The sequence below is a fragment of the Artemia franciscana genome, chromosome 7, assembly GCF_032884065.1.
Source record: "Artemia franciscana chromosome 7, ASM3288406v1, whole genome shotgun sequence".
NCBI classification, from domain to species: Eukaryota; Metazoa; Arthropoda; class Branchiopoda; order Anostraca; family Artemiidae; genus Artemia; species Artemia franciscana.
In genome coordinates, this window is record NC_088869.1 from 56,588,175 (window position 1) to 56,607,154 (window position 18,980).

Genomic DNA, 18,980 nt, shown 5'->3' on the forward strand with positions numbered 1-18,980 from the left:
CAGGTAGAAATATGGTGTTTTCGCTTGGAGATTTTAACGCCCAGGTTGGTAGAAACAGGGATAGATGGTATCCTAGCCAAGGTAAATTTGGTGTAGGAAAAGAAAACAGTAATGGCTATAGACTTTTGCAATTTTGTAGATATAACAACCTGGTTATAACCAATACGGTGTTTGGTCACAAAATGGCCCATAAGTTGACATGGTATTCACGTGATGGTAAGACAGCAAACCTTATTGATTAAGTTATTGTAAACCGAAGACTAGCAGGATCAATACACGATACTAGGGTGTATAGGAGTGCTGTTATTGATGTTAAAAGTAAAGATCACCATCTACTACTACTACTACTAATAACTCACTGCAGCACCAAGCCGCCTGAGGCCAACACAGCTACGCACGCTCCTCCTCCAACCTAATCTATTTAAAGCCTCCCTCTTTACACCCTCCCAGGAAGTTCCCATTTCCTTTAAATCCTTATTTATGACATCCTCCCAACCCAGACAAGGACGACCTGCTTTCCGTGTAGCCCCAGACGGTTGGCCAAAAAGGACAATCTTCGGTAATCTGTCATCCTTCATCCGTAGAACGTGGCCTAGCCATCTCAACCTTTCTTTCATTATAGCCCTAGAAAGCGGGATTGAACCACACTTTTCGTACAACCTACTGTTTGAAATACGGTCAGTCAGCCGGGTACCCAGAACAATCCGTAGGCAATTTCTCTGGAAAACATCTAGTAAATTTTCATCTGCTTTTCGGAGTGTCCATGCTTCAGAGCCATATTTGACCACTGTCATCACTGTAGCTTCCAATATTCTAATCTTGGTTTGTAGGCTTATCTTTCTATTCTTCCAAACTTTTTTTAACTGTGAAAAAACACCCTGAGCTTTAGCTATTCTACTTTTAACATCTTCACTGCTCCCACCATCTTTACTAATAATACTACCAAGGTAACTGAAGCTCCCAACCTGATCAATATTTTCGTTACCTAAGGTCACCTGTTCATCTTCACTTATTCCTAACCTTAGTGACTTAGTCTTCTTAACATTAATTTTCAAGCCTATTTTAGCACCCTGAACTCGTAAAACCTCTAAAAATTCATTCATTTTGCTCACACTTTCATCTAATATGCTTAAATCATCAGCATAATCTAAGTCCAGGAGCGTTCTTCCTCCCCATTTGATTCCATGGTCTCCAATTGCCTTTCCTGTGCTCCTTAAGACGAAGTCCATCAAAATGATCCATATAAAGGGGGATAGAACACAACCCTGCTTAACTCCTGATTTAATACAAAACCAGTTGCTAACCTCATTTCCTACCTTAACCGCAGCAGTATTATTCTCGTACATAGCGCAAATCACTTTAATGTATTTTTCTGGTATACCATATAACGATAAGACCTTTGTTAACGCTGTTCTATCAACAGAATCGAAAGCTTGCTCATAATCGATAAAACTAAGGACCAAAGGTGTTTGACAACGAAGGGACTTCTCAATTATTAACCTAAGAGTGAAAACATGGTCGACACATCCTCTACCTTTTCTAAAACCGCATTGTTCTTCCCTTAAAACTTTGTCTACAGCATGTCTCAGTCTAAAAAGTATCATATTACTCAGTAATTTGCTACCTACAGAGACCAGACTAATGCCTCGATAATTCCGACATTCACTCTTGTCACCTTTCTTATACAGTGGTTTAATTAAGGTTTTCCTAAAATCATTGGGTACTTCCCCTTTTTCAAAAATCATGTTCATAATCTTCAGTAGCTTATTCCTAACCTCAGAGCCACCATATTTAAGGAACTCATTAATCATACTATCAGCACCTGGGGCCTTATTATTTTTTAATCTTTCTAGTACTGTCGCTAATTCTTCCTCACTAAACAAATCTTCCTTCACATCCAAGGTATCACAAACTTTTTCATTTTCATCTATATCTTTTCCTGCAACTGTATCTCGGTTTAGCACATTCTCAAAATGTTCCACCCATCTTTCTTTAACTTTTTCCTTATCACTAATTGTGACCCCATTTCTATCTTTAACTGGGACTAGTCCGGATCGGCTACTCCCTTTCAATTTATTAACATGCCAGTATAATATTTTACTATTATGCCGTCTAGCCGCATCTTCCAGATCCTCAGCAATTTTATCCATCGCCTCCATTTCACATCTCCTTAGTTCATATTTTAATGCTTTCTCCACTTTCTTTACATTCCTTTTGTTTTCATACGACCTATCGCTCAGATAATTCTTATACAAACCCCTTCTACTCTCTATTAAACCTAAAGCTTTTTCACTAATATTCCTAGTTGCTGTCTTAGCACTCTTCCCTAGGACACCATCAGCAACTTCACAAATTGTTTTTCTGAAATTATTCCATCCATCTTCCACATTATCAAATTTTAAACCCTCAAGTTTAGTACTCAACTGTTCCTGGAATTTTTTTCTCAAATTTTCATCCTGAAGTCTACCAACATCATAATTTCCCGGGAGGGAGTTACTCTTCCGAAATTTCAGCTTTAAATTAACCTTAGACACTACTAGATGGTGATCTTTACTTATATTTCTACCTGGTACCCTGTCTATTTGCTCCTGTAACTGTAAGTAAAATTCATCTGAGTCACTAGTATCTCCATCAGTTGGTTCAATGGGGGCATATACTACTATAACTGATACCCTAAACTTTTTAGTCATAAAATGAGCAATTAGTATTCTATTATTAATACCTTCCCAGCCTAAACAAGACTTAGCAGCTTCCTTATTCATCATGAGCCCTACTCCCTGTCTATGTACCCCATCCTTCCTTCCTGAGTAAACAAATTCTATGTCACCTAATTTCATGCTTCCTACCCCTTGGATATGAGTTTCTGAAACTCCTAATAAATCCAGTTCAAACCGTCTGAATTCGTCAGTCAAAATGTCGATGCGATAGTCATTTTTTAACGTCGTAACATTCCAAGTTCCAATTTTCATGTTCTTTAAATCTTTGAAATTATTTTGGCCTCAAGAAAAGCAGTGATCCCGGATACCAGTGCAGGATGGGGACCAACATATCTTCTCAAGTCTACTACATCTAGTAGTGTCTAAGGTTAATATAAAGCTGAAATTTTGGAAGGGTAACTACCTCTCGCAAAGTTATGATGCTGGTAGACTGCAGGATGAAAATTTGAGAAAAACTTCCAGGGAACAGTTGAATGCTAAACTTTGGAGTTTAAAATTTGACAACGTGGAAGATGGATGGAATAATTTCAAACAATTTGTGAAGTTGCCGATGGTGTCTTAGGGAAGAGTGCTAAGACTGCAACTAGGAGTATTAGTGAAAAAGCTTTAGGTTTAATAGAGACTAGAAGGGGTTTGTGCAAGAATTATCTGAGTGATAGGTCGTATGAAAACAAAAGGCATATAAAGAAAGTGGAGAAAGCGTCAAAATATGAACTAAGGAGATGTGAAGTGGAGGCCATGGATAAAATTGATGAAAGATGGGTGGAACATTTTGAGAATGTGCTAAACCGAGATATAGTTGCAGGAAAAGATATAGATGAAAATGAAAAAGTGTGTGATACCTTGGATGTGAAGGAAGATATGTTTGGTAGGGAAGAATTAGCGACAGTACTAAGAGGATTAGAAAACAATAAGGCTCCAGGTGCTGATAGTGTGATAAATAAGTTTCTTAAATATGGTGGTTCTAAGGTTAGGAATAAGCTACTGAAGATTATGAACATGATTTTCAAAAAGGGGAAGCACCAAATGATTTTAGGGAAACCTTAATCAAACCACTGTATAAGAAAGGTGACAAGAGTGAGTGTCGTAATTATCGAGGCATTAGTCTGGTCTCTGTAAGTAGCAAATTACTGAGTAAAATGATACTTTTTAGAATGAGAGATGCTGTAGACAATGTTTTAAGGGAAGAACAGTGCAGTTTTAGAAAAGGTAGAGGATGTAAGGACCAGGATACACTCTTAGGTTATTACTTGAGAAGTCCCTTCGTTGTCAAACACCTTTGGTCCTCAGTTTTATCGATTATGAGCAAGCTTTCGATTCTGTCGATAGAAGAGCGTAAGCCAAAGTCTTACCCTTGTATGGTATACCAGAAAAATACATTAAAGTGATTTGTGCTATGTACGAGAAAAATACTGCTGCGGTTAAGGTAGGAAATGAAGTTAGCAGCTTGTTTTGAATTGAATCAGGAGTTAAGCAGGGTTGTGTTCTATCCCTCTTTATATAGATCATTTTGATGGAATTTTTGTTTTAAGGAACCAGGAAAGGCAATTGGAGACCACTGAATCAAATGGGGAGGAACAACACTCCTGGACTTAGATTATGCTGATGATTTAAGCATATTAAATGAAAGTGTGGGCAAAATGAATGAATTTTTAGAGGTTTTGTGAGTTCAGGGTGCTAGAATAGACTTGAAAATTAATGTGAAGAAGACTAAGTCACTAAGGATAGGAATAAGTGAAGATGAAAAGGTGACGTTGGGTAACGAAAAGATTCATCGGGCTCACAGCTTCACTGACCTTGGTAGTATTATTAGTAAAGACGGTGGGAGCAGTGAAGATGTAAAAAGTAGAATAGCAAAGGCTTAGGGTGTTTTTTTCACAGTTAAAAAAAGTTTGGAAGAATAGAAAGATTAGTCTGCAAACCAAGATTAGAATATTGGAAGCTACAGTGATGACAGTGGTCAAATATGGCCCTGAAGCATGAATGCTCCGAAAAGCAGATGAAAATTTACTAGATGTTTTCCGGAGAAATTGCCTACGGATTTTTCTGGGTACCCGGCTGACTGACCGTATTTCGAACAGTAGATTGTACAAAAAATGTGGTTCAATCCCGCTTTCTAAGGCTATAATGAAAGAAAGGTTGCGATGGCTAGGCCACGTTCTGCGGATGAGAGATGAAAGATTGTCAAAGATTGTCCTTTTTGGCCAACCATCTGGGGCTACACAGAAGGTATGTCGTCCTTGTCTGGGTTGGGAGGATGTCATAAATAAAGATATAAAGGAAATGGGAACTTCCTGGGAGGGTGTAAAGAGGGAGGCCTTGAATAAATTAGGTATGAGGAGGAGCGGGCGTAGCTGTGTTAGCCTCAGATGGCTTGGTGCTGCAGTGAGCTATTAGTAGTAGTAGTAGTAGTAGCAGTAGTAGTAGTAGTAGTATATATATATATATATATATATATATATATATATATATATATATATATATATATATATATATATATATATATATATATATATATATATATATATATATATATATATATATATATATATATTATATATATACGCCGAAGCCTCACGGCGTGAGAACCAGTTCATTTGCAATTATATTTGAAAGTTTGCATCGACCTCCCGAAGCCTCACGGCGTGAATACCTGTTAATGGCAAGCAGATCACTGTTAATCACGCTCGGGTTTGCAATTATAATGGAAAATTCACCATTATAATTGCAAATCTGGTCAGGTTGACTTACACAACACAAGAAAAAGCCGCATAGTTTTTTATTACTTGTTTGGATCAGGTCCCCTCCCCAGACACGCAAAAAACAAAATCATGTCGCCATTAGGTTGAGTTCTGAAACAACCTGTTGAAGTTCATTCGATCGGAAATTGCAATTTATTTGGCCCTTTTCATTGACCAAAAACGGTATAAAAGTAACAATGACCCCCCCCCCGTTGTGCCTTTCCCCCCAAATGCATCTTATAAAAAAATATTGCTCTTTTTTCCCACAACCTATCAAATAAAGCTTTTGAGATAACCATTTTGGTAGAAATAGTTGACACTTCAGATAATAAAAGCTTCGGGGCCAACATAACCCCCAAATGCCCGGGGACAGGCGTTCTAAGTTATGCCAAGGGGGCATATAATAATAATAATAATAATTGATTTATAACAAAGAAAGTACATTAAACTGTGGAGTAAACACACAAAACAAGAAAAAACAAGACAAAAAACATAACAACATAAATAACATAGCAGCATAACAACATACAACATAAGTAAATTACCTCAATTCAAAAAATGGCCAAAGAGGGTCAAAAACACCAATGACTTGCCGAGTTTTAATAGATATATCTTTAGATAAATGTTTCAGTCACGAGGGCGCATCAACGATGTCAAATTTAGAAACGACTGTATGATTCCGATACCACCGAGGCAGACACAGCAAATACTTGCAATACTGAAAATATCCTGAGCGTAATTTTCTTTATATCCTTCTTGTGAAGGAGGAAAGCAAAGCCAGAAAGATAAAAAACAGCAGGGGCACAAAAACTAGAATAAAGACGATAAAGTCCTTTTCGGTTATACCGACCACGATTTGGTGAAATTTTCGCGTATCCAACCCGCATACTTTTCAGCACGCTGGCGTAATAGCGGAGCAAGTAGACGAAATTGACGTGGAAAATGAGAGACGAAAGTAAAACAGTTCAAAATAGGGATGATACCTTTTTATTGACAGTGAAATATAAAATTATTTAACTGGATATTTCGAACACATATACAGTGTTCATCATCAGCAGTAAAACTAAAAGACATGAATAAAAATAAACAAAATTTATACCTAATAAACTAATTACATATAGTTTATTGCTCTTATTTTTTTTAATGCAACAGCCGAGGCAAATCTCCTTGACCTTTTTGGTTCCGGTTCATTAGATTTAACTGACGTATTACGTGGACAGAGGTCATAGCTCTTAGGTGAAGTGATATTTACTTTATTTGACCTCAGTAAATTATCATAAATTGAGTTCAATCCAAATTCACCTGTATCTCTGTTTATGGAATTATTCTTGAATAGAATTTTTTTTAATTTCGATTGTTTCCCTGAAAGTTTGCTTTAAACCTTGGTCCCTAGAAATCAAAGAAACATTTTCAAACAAAATAAAATGATTTGGAAAATTAAAGATATGCTCCGAGAGGGCCGACGTGAAATCTTCAGGTTTGGTATTTTGCTTTAAAGACGATGAAATGGAATTATGATGCTGTAGCAGTCTCGTTCTTAAATTCTGGTTAGTACGTCCCACATAAGAGCTTCCGCAAGTACATGGAATTTTATAAACCCCACTTTGTTGCTCTATGGAAGTCCTATCCTTTCCAGAATTTAAAAAAACTAGCCAAAGTATTACTACCTCTTAAAGCTACCTTTAAACCATTATTTTGTAAAATTCTTTTAAGTTTTTCACTCAAACCTGGAACATATGGTAGAGAACAAAAGATATCTTTCTTTTCTGTTGTTTCCAGACTATCGTCAGAACATTCTAGAAATTTTTTCCTTCTTTTCGAAAAAGTCTGGTCAATTAACCAACCCGGATAATGGTTACTTATTAAAATGTCTTTTAGCAATAATAATTCCTCCTCAATGAATTTTGGAGAACAAATTCTAAAAATACGGTCAGTTAAAGATATGATTAAACCAATTTTTACTTGGCGGGCATGACCGGAGAAAAATCTGTTATTGTTAGTAGGTTTTCTGTAAATCTTAAAATCCAGACTATTTTCATTTTTTAAAAGAAGGACGTCCAGAAAAGGAAGTTTATTATCCTCTTCTAATTCTATTGTAAATTTTAAATCCCCTCCACAAAAATTAAGATGTTCTAAAAAACTTTTTAATTCCTCCACCCCATAATTCCATACTGAAATTATGTCATCCATATATCTCCCCCAAAATTTATGTTTTAAAAAATATGAATCTAACGCAATTGTTTCAATATTTTCTACAAAACAATTTGCTAATAAAGGACTTAAAGGGGCCCCCATAGGTAAACCATTTACTTGTTCGAAAAAACCCCCTCTGAATTGAAAAAAATAAGAGAACATATTGCACAACCTAACTAAACTCATAATTACACCGACCTCCAAAACTGTTTCACCACCAATTAAGTCCAAATTTCTTAGTATCTTTCTCTCAAGAAGAATTTCTGCGGCTTTTACATCAATACTCGTATACATTGACACTATGTCGAAACTTGAAATTATAGAATTTGAAGAAATCTCAACTTCTTTTAGTTTTTTTAAAAGTTCTGACGAATTCTTAATGTAAGAAATTTGTGTAGACATGAGTGGTTTACACAATGACACTAGCCACTTACTCAGAGCACTTGTTGGTGACTTGTTACTCGCAACAATTGGTCGTAATGGCAGATTTGGCTTATGTATCTTTGGAAGTCCATATAATTTAGGGCACAAAGAACCTCTTGGTAAGAATTTGTAGAAAAGTTGAGGTGTAATCTTCCCTTCTTCCTTCAAACTCTTTAACTCGTTCTTAAACTTCTTTGTGTACGAGTCCGTCGGGTCAAAAGAAAGTTGTTTGTACGTTTTTTCATCTTTCAGTAAAGCGTTTAATTTTGAATCGTAGTCCTTGGTGTCCATTACCACTAAAGTGTTACCCTCGTCTGCTTTCGTAATAATAATAGATTCATCCCTTCTTAACTTATTAAGAATCTTTATGTCTTTGATAGAATTGTTAGGGATTTCTGGTTTTAAAGCAAAATCTGACAGGGCTTTAACAGTAGAAGCTCTTACTAGGCTAACATCTTTAATTAGGATGGGGTTTCTATGTAAAGATGTTTCTATTGAAGCGATAATTTCTTCTAGTGGGACTCTATTAGTTTTAAAACAAAATTTTGGACCTTTTTCTAATGCGGACTTTTCTTGTAACGTTAAGGTCCTTGATGAAAAATTAATTACACCTGGTCCAAGAGTTGACGAAGGTATTACGGCTTTATTTTCATATAATTTTGAAAACTTTTTAAGTAAACTTTCTCTGGAAAGGTGAAAGTCATGATTGAAATGATTTCTTGCTGTTTGTTGAATAAAACAAATATCACTTGCACTCACCTTTTTTGATATAATATTTTCCAGGAAAAGTTTATCTTTCACTAATAAAGATCTTTTTCTCCTTTTATCTTTAATCAGATGATTTAAAGTCTTGAATTGTAGACCTCGTTCGAACTTTTTTCCTTTAAAAGTGCCTAGATGTAGATTGAATTTTTTTGAAGGTGGCAAAATCCTTTTCTTCTTACATTGATGAAGAAAATCTTGTTGATTTATAACATTTGCATGTCTCTTATGGGTGTTAATATATTTAGACACCTCCTTGGTCACATTATCCCCATATACTCGACGTAGATAACTTTGAAGACCACACTGCCTTTCCATGACGAAAGTAAAACAGTTCAAAATAGGGATGATACCTTTTTATTGACAGTGAAATATAAAATTATTTAACTGGATATTTCGAACACATATAAAGTGTTCATCATCAGCAGTAAAACTAAAAGACATGAATAAAAATAAACAAAATTTATACCTAATAAACTATTAATTTTTCATCAAGGACCTTAACGTTACAAGAAAAGTCCGCATTAGAAAAAGGTCCAAAATTTTGTTTTAAAACTAATAGAGTCCCACTAGAAGAAATTATCGCTTCAATAGAAACATCTTTACATAGAAACCCCATCCTAATTAAAGATGTTAGCCTAGTAAGAGCTTCCACTGTTAAAGCCCTGTCAGAGTTTGCTTTAAAACCAGAAATCCCTAACAATTCTATCAAAGACATAAAGATTCTTAATAAGTTAAGAAGGGATGAATCTATTATTATTACGAAAGCAGACAAGGGTAACACTTTAGTGGTAATGGACACCAAGGACTACGATTCAAAATTAAACGCTTTACTGAAAGATGAAAAAACGTACAAACAACTTTCTTTTGACCCGACGGACTCATTCACAAAGAAGTTTAAGAACGAGTTAAAGAGTTTGAAGGAAGAAGGGAAGATTACACCTCAACTTTTCTACAAATTCTTACCAAGAGGTTCTTTGTGCCCTAAATTATATGGACTTCCAAAGATACATAAGCCAAATCTGCCATTACGACCAATTGTTGCGAGTAACAAGTCACCAACAAGTGCTCTGAGTAAGTGGCTAGTGTCATTGTGTAAACCACTCATGTCTACACAAATTTCTTACATTAAGAATTCGTCAGAACTTTAAAAAAAACTAAAAGAAGTTGAGATTTCTTCAAATTCTATAATTTCAAGTTTCGACATAGTGTCAATGTATATGAGTATTGATGTAAAAGCCGCAGAAATTCTTCTTGAGAGAAAGATACTAAGAAATTCGGACTTAATTGGTGGTGAAACAGTTTTGGAGGTCGGTGTAATTATGAGTTTAGTTAGGTTGTGCAATATGTTCTCTTATTTTTTTCAATTCAGAGGGGGTTTTTTCGAACAAGTAAATGGTTTACCTATGGGGGCCCCTTTAAGTCCTTTATTAGCAAATTGTTTTGTAGAAAATATTGAAACAATTGCGTTAGATTCATATTTTTTAAAACATAAATTTTGGGGGAGATATATGGATGACATAATTTCAGTATGGAATTATGGAGTGGAGGAATTAAAAAGTTTTTTAGAACATCTTAATTTTTGGGGAGGGGATTTAAAATTTACAATAGAATTAGAAGAGGATAATAAACTTCCTTTTCTGGACGTCCTTCTTTTAAAAAATGAAAATAGTCTGGATTTTAAGATTTACAGAAAACCTACTAACAATAACAGATTTTTCTCCGGTCATGCCCGCCAAGTAAAAATTGGTTTAATCATATCTTTAACTGACCGCATTTTTAGAATTTGTTCTCCAAAATTCATTGAGGAGGAATTATTATTGCTAAAAGACATTTTAATAAGTAACCATTATCCGGGTTGGTTAATTGACCAGACTTTTTCGAAAAGAAGAAAAAAATTTCTAGAATGTTCTGACGATAGTCTGGAAACAACAGAAAAGAAAGATATCTTTTGTTCTCTACCATATGTTCCAGGTTTGAGTGAAAAACTTAAAAGAATTTTACAAAATAATGGTTTAAAGGTAGCTTTAAGAGGTAGTAATACTTTGGCTAGTTTTTTAAATTCTGGAAAGGATCGGACTTCCGTAGAGCAACAAAGTGGGGTTTATAAAATTCCATGTACTTGTGGAAGCTCTTATGTGGGACGTACTAACCAGAATTTAAGAACGAGATTGCTACAACATCATAATTCCATTTCATCGTCTTTAAAGCAAAATACCAAACCTGAAGATTTCATGTCGGCCCTCTCGGAGCATATCTTTAATTTTCCAAATTATTTTATTTTGTTTGAAAATGTTTCTTTGATTTCTAGGGACCAAGGTTTAAAGCAAACTTTCACAATCGAAACAATCGAAATTAAAAAAATTCTATTCAAGAATAATTCCATAAACAGAGATACAGGTGAATTTGGATTGAACTCAATTTATGATAATTTACTGAGGTCAAATAAAGTAAATATCACTTCACCTAAGAGCTATGACCTCTGTCCACGTAATACGTCAGTTAAATCTAATGAACCGGAACCAAAAAGGTCAAGGAGATTTGCCTCGGCTGTTGCATTGAAAAAAATAAGAGCAATAAACTATATGTAATTAGTTTATTAGGTATAAATTTTGTTTATTTTTATTCATGTCTTTTAGTTTTACTGCTGATGATGAACACTGTATATGTGTTCGAAATGTCCAGTTAAATAATTTTATATTTCACTGTCAATAAAAAGGTATCATCCCTATTTTGAACTGTTTTACTTTCGTCATGGAAAGGCAGTGTGGTCTTTGAAGTTATCTAAAATGAGAGACCCAACTATTTAATACTTGCTGAACATGGTATAGTTGAAGAACCCAAGCAAAGAGGTGATACTGGTGGAGGATGCTCGTATAAACTTCAGAGAGAGCTCATTTAATTGTAAACTCCGGGGTAGACAAAACCCCCAATGCAGGGGACAGGCGTTCTAAGTTATGCCCTGGGGGCATATATGGTTCTTATAGAATGGGATGCTCGTATAAACTTCAGAGAGAGCTCATTTCATTAAATACTAGAAGCTCTAGTTCACTTTTTAAGAGTTAAGAAAGATCAGAGGGCAATTAGCCCCCCACACTCTTTTGTCCTCAAATACATGTGATAAAAATTATAAGATATCCATTTTGTTAAAAGTAGTTGAAAGATCAGATAACAAAAACTCCGGGGTCAAAAAGACCCCAAGAGCCCAAGGGCAGGCGTTGTAAGTTATACCCTGGGGGCATATATGGTTCTTATAGAGGCGATGTAAGTATAAACTTCAGTGAGAGCTCATTTGATTGTAAATCGAGAAATTTAGTTCACTTTTTAAGAGTCAAAATAGATTAAAGGGCATGTAGCCCCTATCCCATGCGCCCTTTTCCCCTAAAATAACGCAAGACAAATAATGAGATAGCTATTGAAGAGTCACTGAAAGGATCAGCGGTTATGGTGGGGAGGATATAGCCCCCCCACCCCAAGTAACTCCGATCAAAATTTTTAAAAGATTAATTGTGTTTGACATTTTCTAACGATGAGATGACAAAATTTCAGTATCCATATACACTCCCCCCCCAAAAAAAAACAGAGAGAAGGGTTGTAACTTATGCCCCAGGGGCATTTAAAGGTTTTACGGAAAAGATGGTTGTATGAACTTCGGAGGGGACTCAAACGATTAGAAATCGGAAGTTCTAGTTCCCTCTTTAAGAGTCAAAAGTGATCGGATGGTAAATAGCCTCCCCCCACCAATCCCAACCCCATAAGGCTACAATTTATTTCTTCCAGAGGCACTTCATATGCAAAGTCAAAATTTTAAGATAGGGGGGGGGGTGTAAGGTTGTAAGTTGTGTCCCCGAGGGCATTTAACGTTTCTACGGAAAAGGTGGTCGTATAAACTTCGGAGGGAACTCAACAATTAGAAATTGAAAGTTCTAGTTCCCTTTTAAAGATTCAACAGCGACCCAGTGGTAACCAGCCTCCCCCCAACAGCCACGAGGGTATAAGGGTCCAATTTTTTCCTCCTGAGCCCTTTCATATCAAGGGGTGGTGTTATAAACTTCGGAGGAACGCAATCAATTGAAAATATTAATTTTTAGTGTCCTTTTTAAGAGACAAACGTGATTAGAGGGCGTCAAGTCTCCTTCCCCTTTCCACACTCTCTTTTCCCCACACGAAATCAATCAAATTTGAGATGGCCATTCTGTCTGAATTAGTCAAACGATGAAGTAATTAAAATAATTTTTCCTCAGAGATTGGCAAAAACTCCCACTGCCCCCAGGGCAACGGCCGTCAGCTATACAACCAATCCATTGTTTGTATATAAGGTTTTTATCGAAGGGATAATCCTCCAGACTTCAGAAAAGCCTCATTCGATTTAAATTAGAAGTTCTGGATCCATTTTTAAAAGTCAAGAGTAACCAATTGGTATGCAACCCCCCCATGCATTTTCCTCTAAATGCTTTGGATCAAAGCCAAATCGTCCAGATATCAAAAAGCTATGGTCCCCAGTTTGAACAACCCCCCAGCCCTGGGGGAAAAACTGTAAGTCATACTAGCAGCCCATCGTTAATATATACGGCTTCTATAGAAGGACTTGTCGTATAAACTTTGGAGGAAGTTCATTCTATCGGAAATTCATTTAAAAGAATTTCATTCAATAAAAGAATTTATTTTATCCTTTTTATGAATAAAAAATGATCAAAAAGTAAACCCCTTCCTCTTGTGCCTTTTCTCCCCAAATACATCTTAGAAGAATTTTTAAATAGCCATTTTGTTCAAAATAGTCCAGAATTTAAATTGTTATAACTTAGGGGTTGAGAAATTCTCCATAGACCCGAGGGAAAGGTTTGCATTTTACGGAAGTCACCCATTAATATAATATATGTTTTTTGTGGAAGGGGTGGTGGTATTAACTTTGGTGGGGGCTCATTAGATCGGCAATTGAAACCTTTAGCTTTTTTAGGAAGAGTCAAAAGTGATGAATAGGCAATTAGCCCCCGCCTCACTTTCCCAAAGGGCATTCAGTCGAAATTTTGAGACAGCCATTTTATTCTAAATAGTTAAAAGGCCAAATAAATATGATTCCGGGTCTTAACCCCTCCCCCTCCCCAGCCCAAGAGAAAAGGCTCCAAGTTACGGAACTTACTTTGACATCAAACATCAAGGCAACGGGTGGCTCCCAAAATCACCACGATCTTTTTGGCCATGCTCACAATGCCCATGATCAAAATGTCCACGGAACAAAATGCCCACGATTGGATAAATTTCAGTCCTTAATCGGAGATGAGACGAGGGTTTGATAATACATATGATAATCTTTCAACAAATAGAGGCACGAAAAAATTTAAATATTGACCCTATTTGTGATTGTTTTTTTTTGAAAAATGAACCAAAAATAATCTACAAGGGAATTCAGATTATACATAATCACAAGGGGACTAGATTACCTACTGGACCAGAAAGAGTTGCTTGAATAATAGCTAACAAGAGGATTATTTCCCAACAGAATATTTAACTTAATGTCAGTTTTTAAATTTTTTTTTCCTAATTTGCTTTGGCGAACACTCAAAATGCCCACGATCACAATGCCCACGATTCAAAATGCCAACAGCTCAAAATGCCCGCGGCTCAAAATGCCCACGACTCAAAATGCCCAAGATTGATAAATTTTAGGTTTCTGTCATAAATTGGGGATGAAATAAGGGGTTGCTCACTCCCCAGACCCGTGTACATCGGGTGTCAGTGCCGAGAGGTTGCCATTTCATCCCAGAGAGGGTAAAATCCCAAACACCAATCCTGAAACTGTTATTTTTAATCAAAGAATCATTCTTACCTTCATGATGCAAGTTAACTGGTGGATTTGTATCTCCTGGTTTTGTTTCCTGTGTCGGCACAATTTTATACAACATTGCTTCTTTACTTGAACGCAAACAATTCTAAACTGACCAAGAAAGACTGAAAACAATTTTTACACCCACCCGACACCTTCCACTTTTGCCAGTTTTTACCCTATCTAGGATGTAATGGCACCCTCCTGGCTTCTCCTTGCACCGGCACCCGGTTAACATTCATTCCTGGCACCTCCCGTCACCCACCTGGCCCCTCGCGGCACCTTCCACTTTTGTCAGTTTTTACCCTGTCTAGGATGAAAAGAGATCATCCCTGTACCCTCCCAGCACCCTCGCCCGATGCACGCGGGTTTGGGGAGTGAGCGAATCCTCATTTCATCCCCAATTTAAGACAGAAACCTAAAATTTATCAATCTTGGGCATTTTGAGTCGTGGGCATTTTGAGCCGTGGGCATTTTGAGCTGTTGGCATTTTTCGTGGACATTTTGAGTCGTGGGCATTGTGATCGTGGGCATTTTGAGTGTTAGCCCAAAGCAAATTAGGAAATTTTTTTAAAAACTGACATTAAGTTAACTATTCTGTTGGGAAATAATCCTCTTGTTAGCTGTTATTCAAGAAACTCTTTCTGGTCCAGTAGGTAATCTAGTCCCCTGGTGATTTTGTAAAATCTGAATTCCCTTGTTGATTATTGGTTCATTTTTCAAAAAAAAACAATCACAAATAGGGTCAATATTTAAATTTTTTCGTGCCCCTATTTATTGAAAGATTATCAAATATATCTTTCTGAATTTCTATAGCCTCCCTCGCCCACTGAGAAAAACCCTATCATTAGAAATAGCCGTGGCCTCATCAAATTTTACAAAATGTTCAGGATGAAAGAACGTATGTTCAGCCAGAGTCGAAATAAAAGTTTCAGAAGGCTTGCTTAATTGTAGGCTTTTTTTTCTATTGAATTATGATGCTCAATAAATCTTTCAAGAAATTGTTGTTGAGTTCTACCAATATAAAACTTTCCACAAGAACAAGGAATTTTATATACCCAACTAGCTAAATCTCTCTGGGTTATATCTTTCCCAAAATTAAGGAAACTACCCATTGTTCTCACCGATCAGAAACATGTATCAATGTAATGTTTACGCAAAATTCATTTAAGCATCTCCACCAAAATAGGTATATAAGGCAAAGAAATGAAATTTTTAGACACACTTAATTCTGAAGACTGCAAAATTCCAATAGCCCATTGTTATGTTTCATAGTCTATTTTTTATTACTTCATCAATGAATTGAATCGGGTAATACTACAAAATAAAATTTCCCCCAAATGCAACAATTCAGAATCTAAAAACTCCTCAGAACAAATTCTGAAAGCTCTATCAACCAGAGAAATCAAAATCCCTCGTTTCATTGAAATAGGGTGGCACGAATGAAAATTCAAATACCTACCACTGTGTGTAGGCTTTCTATATATTGAGAACAATAAATGGAAATCACTTTTAATGAATAAGTAAAGCGACCATGAAAGTCGTGGTATTTATTTGCCGACGTTACCATCTCCCACTTATGCTACACCTCTTATGTCACTCCGCAGTGCTGAACTAGAGTCAAGCGTAACAAGTTGTAACATTAGGCAACCTAATGGAGTCAGAATTTTCGTTTTTTTTTTGCGTGACTGGGGGGAGGGGTTACCCAATCCCATGACGCAATGTAAAACTATGTGGCTTTTTGTGTGTTTTGTAATGCAACCTGACCGGATTTTCAATTCTAATGGAAAATTTTCCATTATAATTGAAAATCTTGCTTGCCATGAACGGGTGCTCACGCCGCGATGTTACGAGGGGCCTATCTAAGCTTTCAATATAATATAAAATGAACAGGTTCTCACGCCGTGAGGCTTCGGGGGACCTGTTAGAATTTACAATTATAATTGAAAATTAACAGGTTCTCACGCTAGCAAGGCGACCCGGGTTGCCCTGCCCTGGACCTCTTGGAGCGCCCTCTAGATGTTTTTGGGCCCCTACGATCGCTCTAGGATGTTTTTGAGTCGCCCTGAGAATGCCTAAGGGCCTTTTTGGCCCTAGATCCTAGGACCTAGGACCAAGGAAAAACGCTCTAGGGCGTTTTAGGTCGCCCTGATAATAGTCCAGGGCCTTTTTGGGTGGCTTGAAACCGCACTGATGGGTCCTGGGACCATCCTAAGGGTCCTCTGGATGCTTTTTGGGCTCTTAAAATAGCTCTAGGGTGTTTTTGTCACCCTGAGAACGCTCTGGGGCCTTTTTGGGCGCCCTGGGACCGCACACCAGGTGGTCCCGCCCGGACCGCCCAGTGGGACTCGGAATAGGACCGAGTCCTAGGTCCTAGGACCTAGGAAAAACGCTCCAGGGCGTTTCTGGTCGTCCTGAGAATGGCCTAGGGCCTTTTTGGGTGGCCTTGTATCGCACCTCAGGCGGTCCCACCCAGACTGCCCGGTAGGACACGGACCTAGGATCGAGTCTTAGGTCCTAGGACCCAGGAAAAACGCTCTAGGGCGTTTTTGGTCGCCCTGATAATAGTCAATGGCCGTTTTAATTGGCCTGTAACCGCTTGGGTGGGTCCAGGGACTATTCTAGGGGTCCCCTGGATGCTTTTTGGGCCCTTACATAGCTTTAGGTTGTTTTTGGTCGTCCTGAGAACGGTCTGGGGCCTTTTTGGGTGCCCTGGGACTGCACTCTGGGCGGTTCCTTCCGGACCGACCCTTAGGACTTGGACCTAGGACAAAGTCCTAGGACTGGTTGACACCCTTTCATCCCACAATAGTTTGATCAAAATTTAGAGATACCGTAGATATTTGTTTAGCGTAGGTCAGAGAGACCCAATTACTTTACCATTAATTAATTTGTCCTCCCACAGCCCCTAGGGAAAGGTCTTCAAAATATGTAATTTTCTCATTGTTTACGTATAATATCTATTATTTGGAAGTATGCATTCTTTTTTCGGGTAAAGGATTGAATTTTCAACTAAAAGATTTTCCGCAGGGGGAACTTCCGATTGGAAAGGATACTTTTGGGGATATAATTTTAAAAGGAAATTTTATATTGGGGGGATTGGCTAGAATTCCTAAGCAAATTTTCCCAGACTGACCACAGAAAGCCCTGTTACGGTTCGAGAGGGCCGTGGATCCTTTTGAAAGTGCTCGATTTATTTTCCGTCGTATACTAGCAAATCATATACCATTCTTCATAACCTTTTCTGCTGTTTTCTCTTTTGTCATTCATTTATTTGCTATGAGATTTCCTAAACAGTTTCTCCACTTTTTCCTCATCGTTCAAGCCTATCCTAGGAAAAGGAAGTAATTATGCTGGTGGGTCCTGGGACCATTCTAGGGGTTCCTTGGACGCTCTTTGGGCCCTTACAATCGCTCTAAAGTGTTTTTGGTCGCCCTGAGAACCATCTGGGGCCTATTTTGGGTACCCTGGGACCGGACCGTCCTCCGGGTGGTCCCACTCGGTAGGACTCGGACCTAGGACCGAGTCCTAGGACCTAGCAATAAGCCTCTAGGGCGTTTTTGGTCACCCTGAGAATGGTATAGAGCCTTTTTGGGTGGCCTGGGACCACACTCCAGGCGTTCGTGCCTGGAGGGACTCGGACCTAGGGCCGATTCCTAGGTCCTAGGACCTAGACAAACACTCTAGGGCGTTGTTGGTTGCTCTGAGAAGGGTCTTGGGCCTTTTTGGGTGGCCTGGGACCGCTTGGGTGGATCCTTGGATCTTTGTAGGAGTCCTCTGGATGATTTTGGGCCCTTACAATAGCTCTAGGGTGTTTTTGGTCGCCCTGAGAACGGTCTGGGGCCTTTTAGGGTGCCCTGGGGCCGTACTCCGAACGGTCCCATCCGGACAGAACCGTAGGACTCGGACCTAGGACTAGTCCACGCCCTTCCCCCCAAGATCGTTTGATCACAATTTAGAGATACCATAGACAATTGTTCAGCATAGTTCAGAGAGACCCATTAACTTTACCCTTGGAATTAATTTTACCTCCCACAGCCCCTGGGGAAAGGTCTTGAAAATATATATTTTGCCCATTGCTTACGTATAATAATCTATTATTTGGAAGTATGCATTCTTTTTTTCGGGTAAAGGATTGAATTTTCTGCTGGAGGATTTTCCTCAGGGGAAGTTTCGATGAGAAAACATGTTTTTTGAGGATACAAAATTAAGGGGGCATTTTACACTGGGGGGATTGGCTAGAATTCCCAAATTTCCCCAGACAGGCCCCAGAAGGCTCTGTTACCATTCTAGAGGACCCTGGATCCTTTTGCAAGTCTT

The 18,980-nt window shown here is 37.9% G+C and overlaps 1 protein-coding gene across 1 annotated transcript in view; it reads left to right on the forward strand.

Moving 5' to 3' along the window:
- Positions 1-18,980, forward strand: part of LOC136029496 (uncharacterized) — a 58,382-nt gene that overhangs the window by 31,997 nt on the left and 7,405 nt on the right. The gene's annotated exons all lie outside the window — the stretch shown is intronic.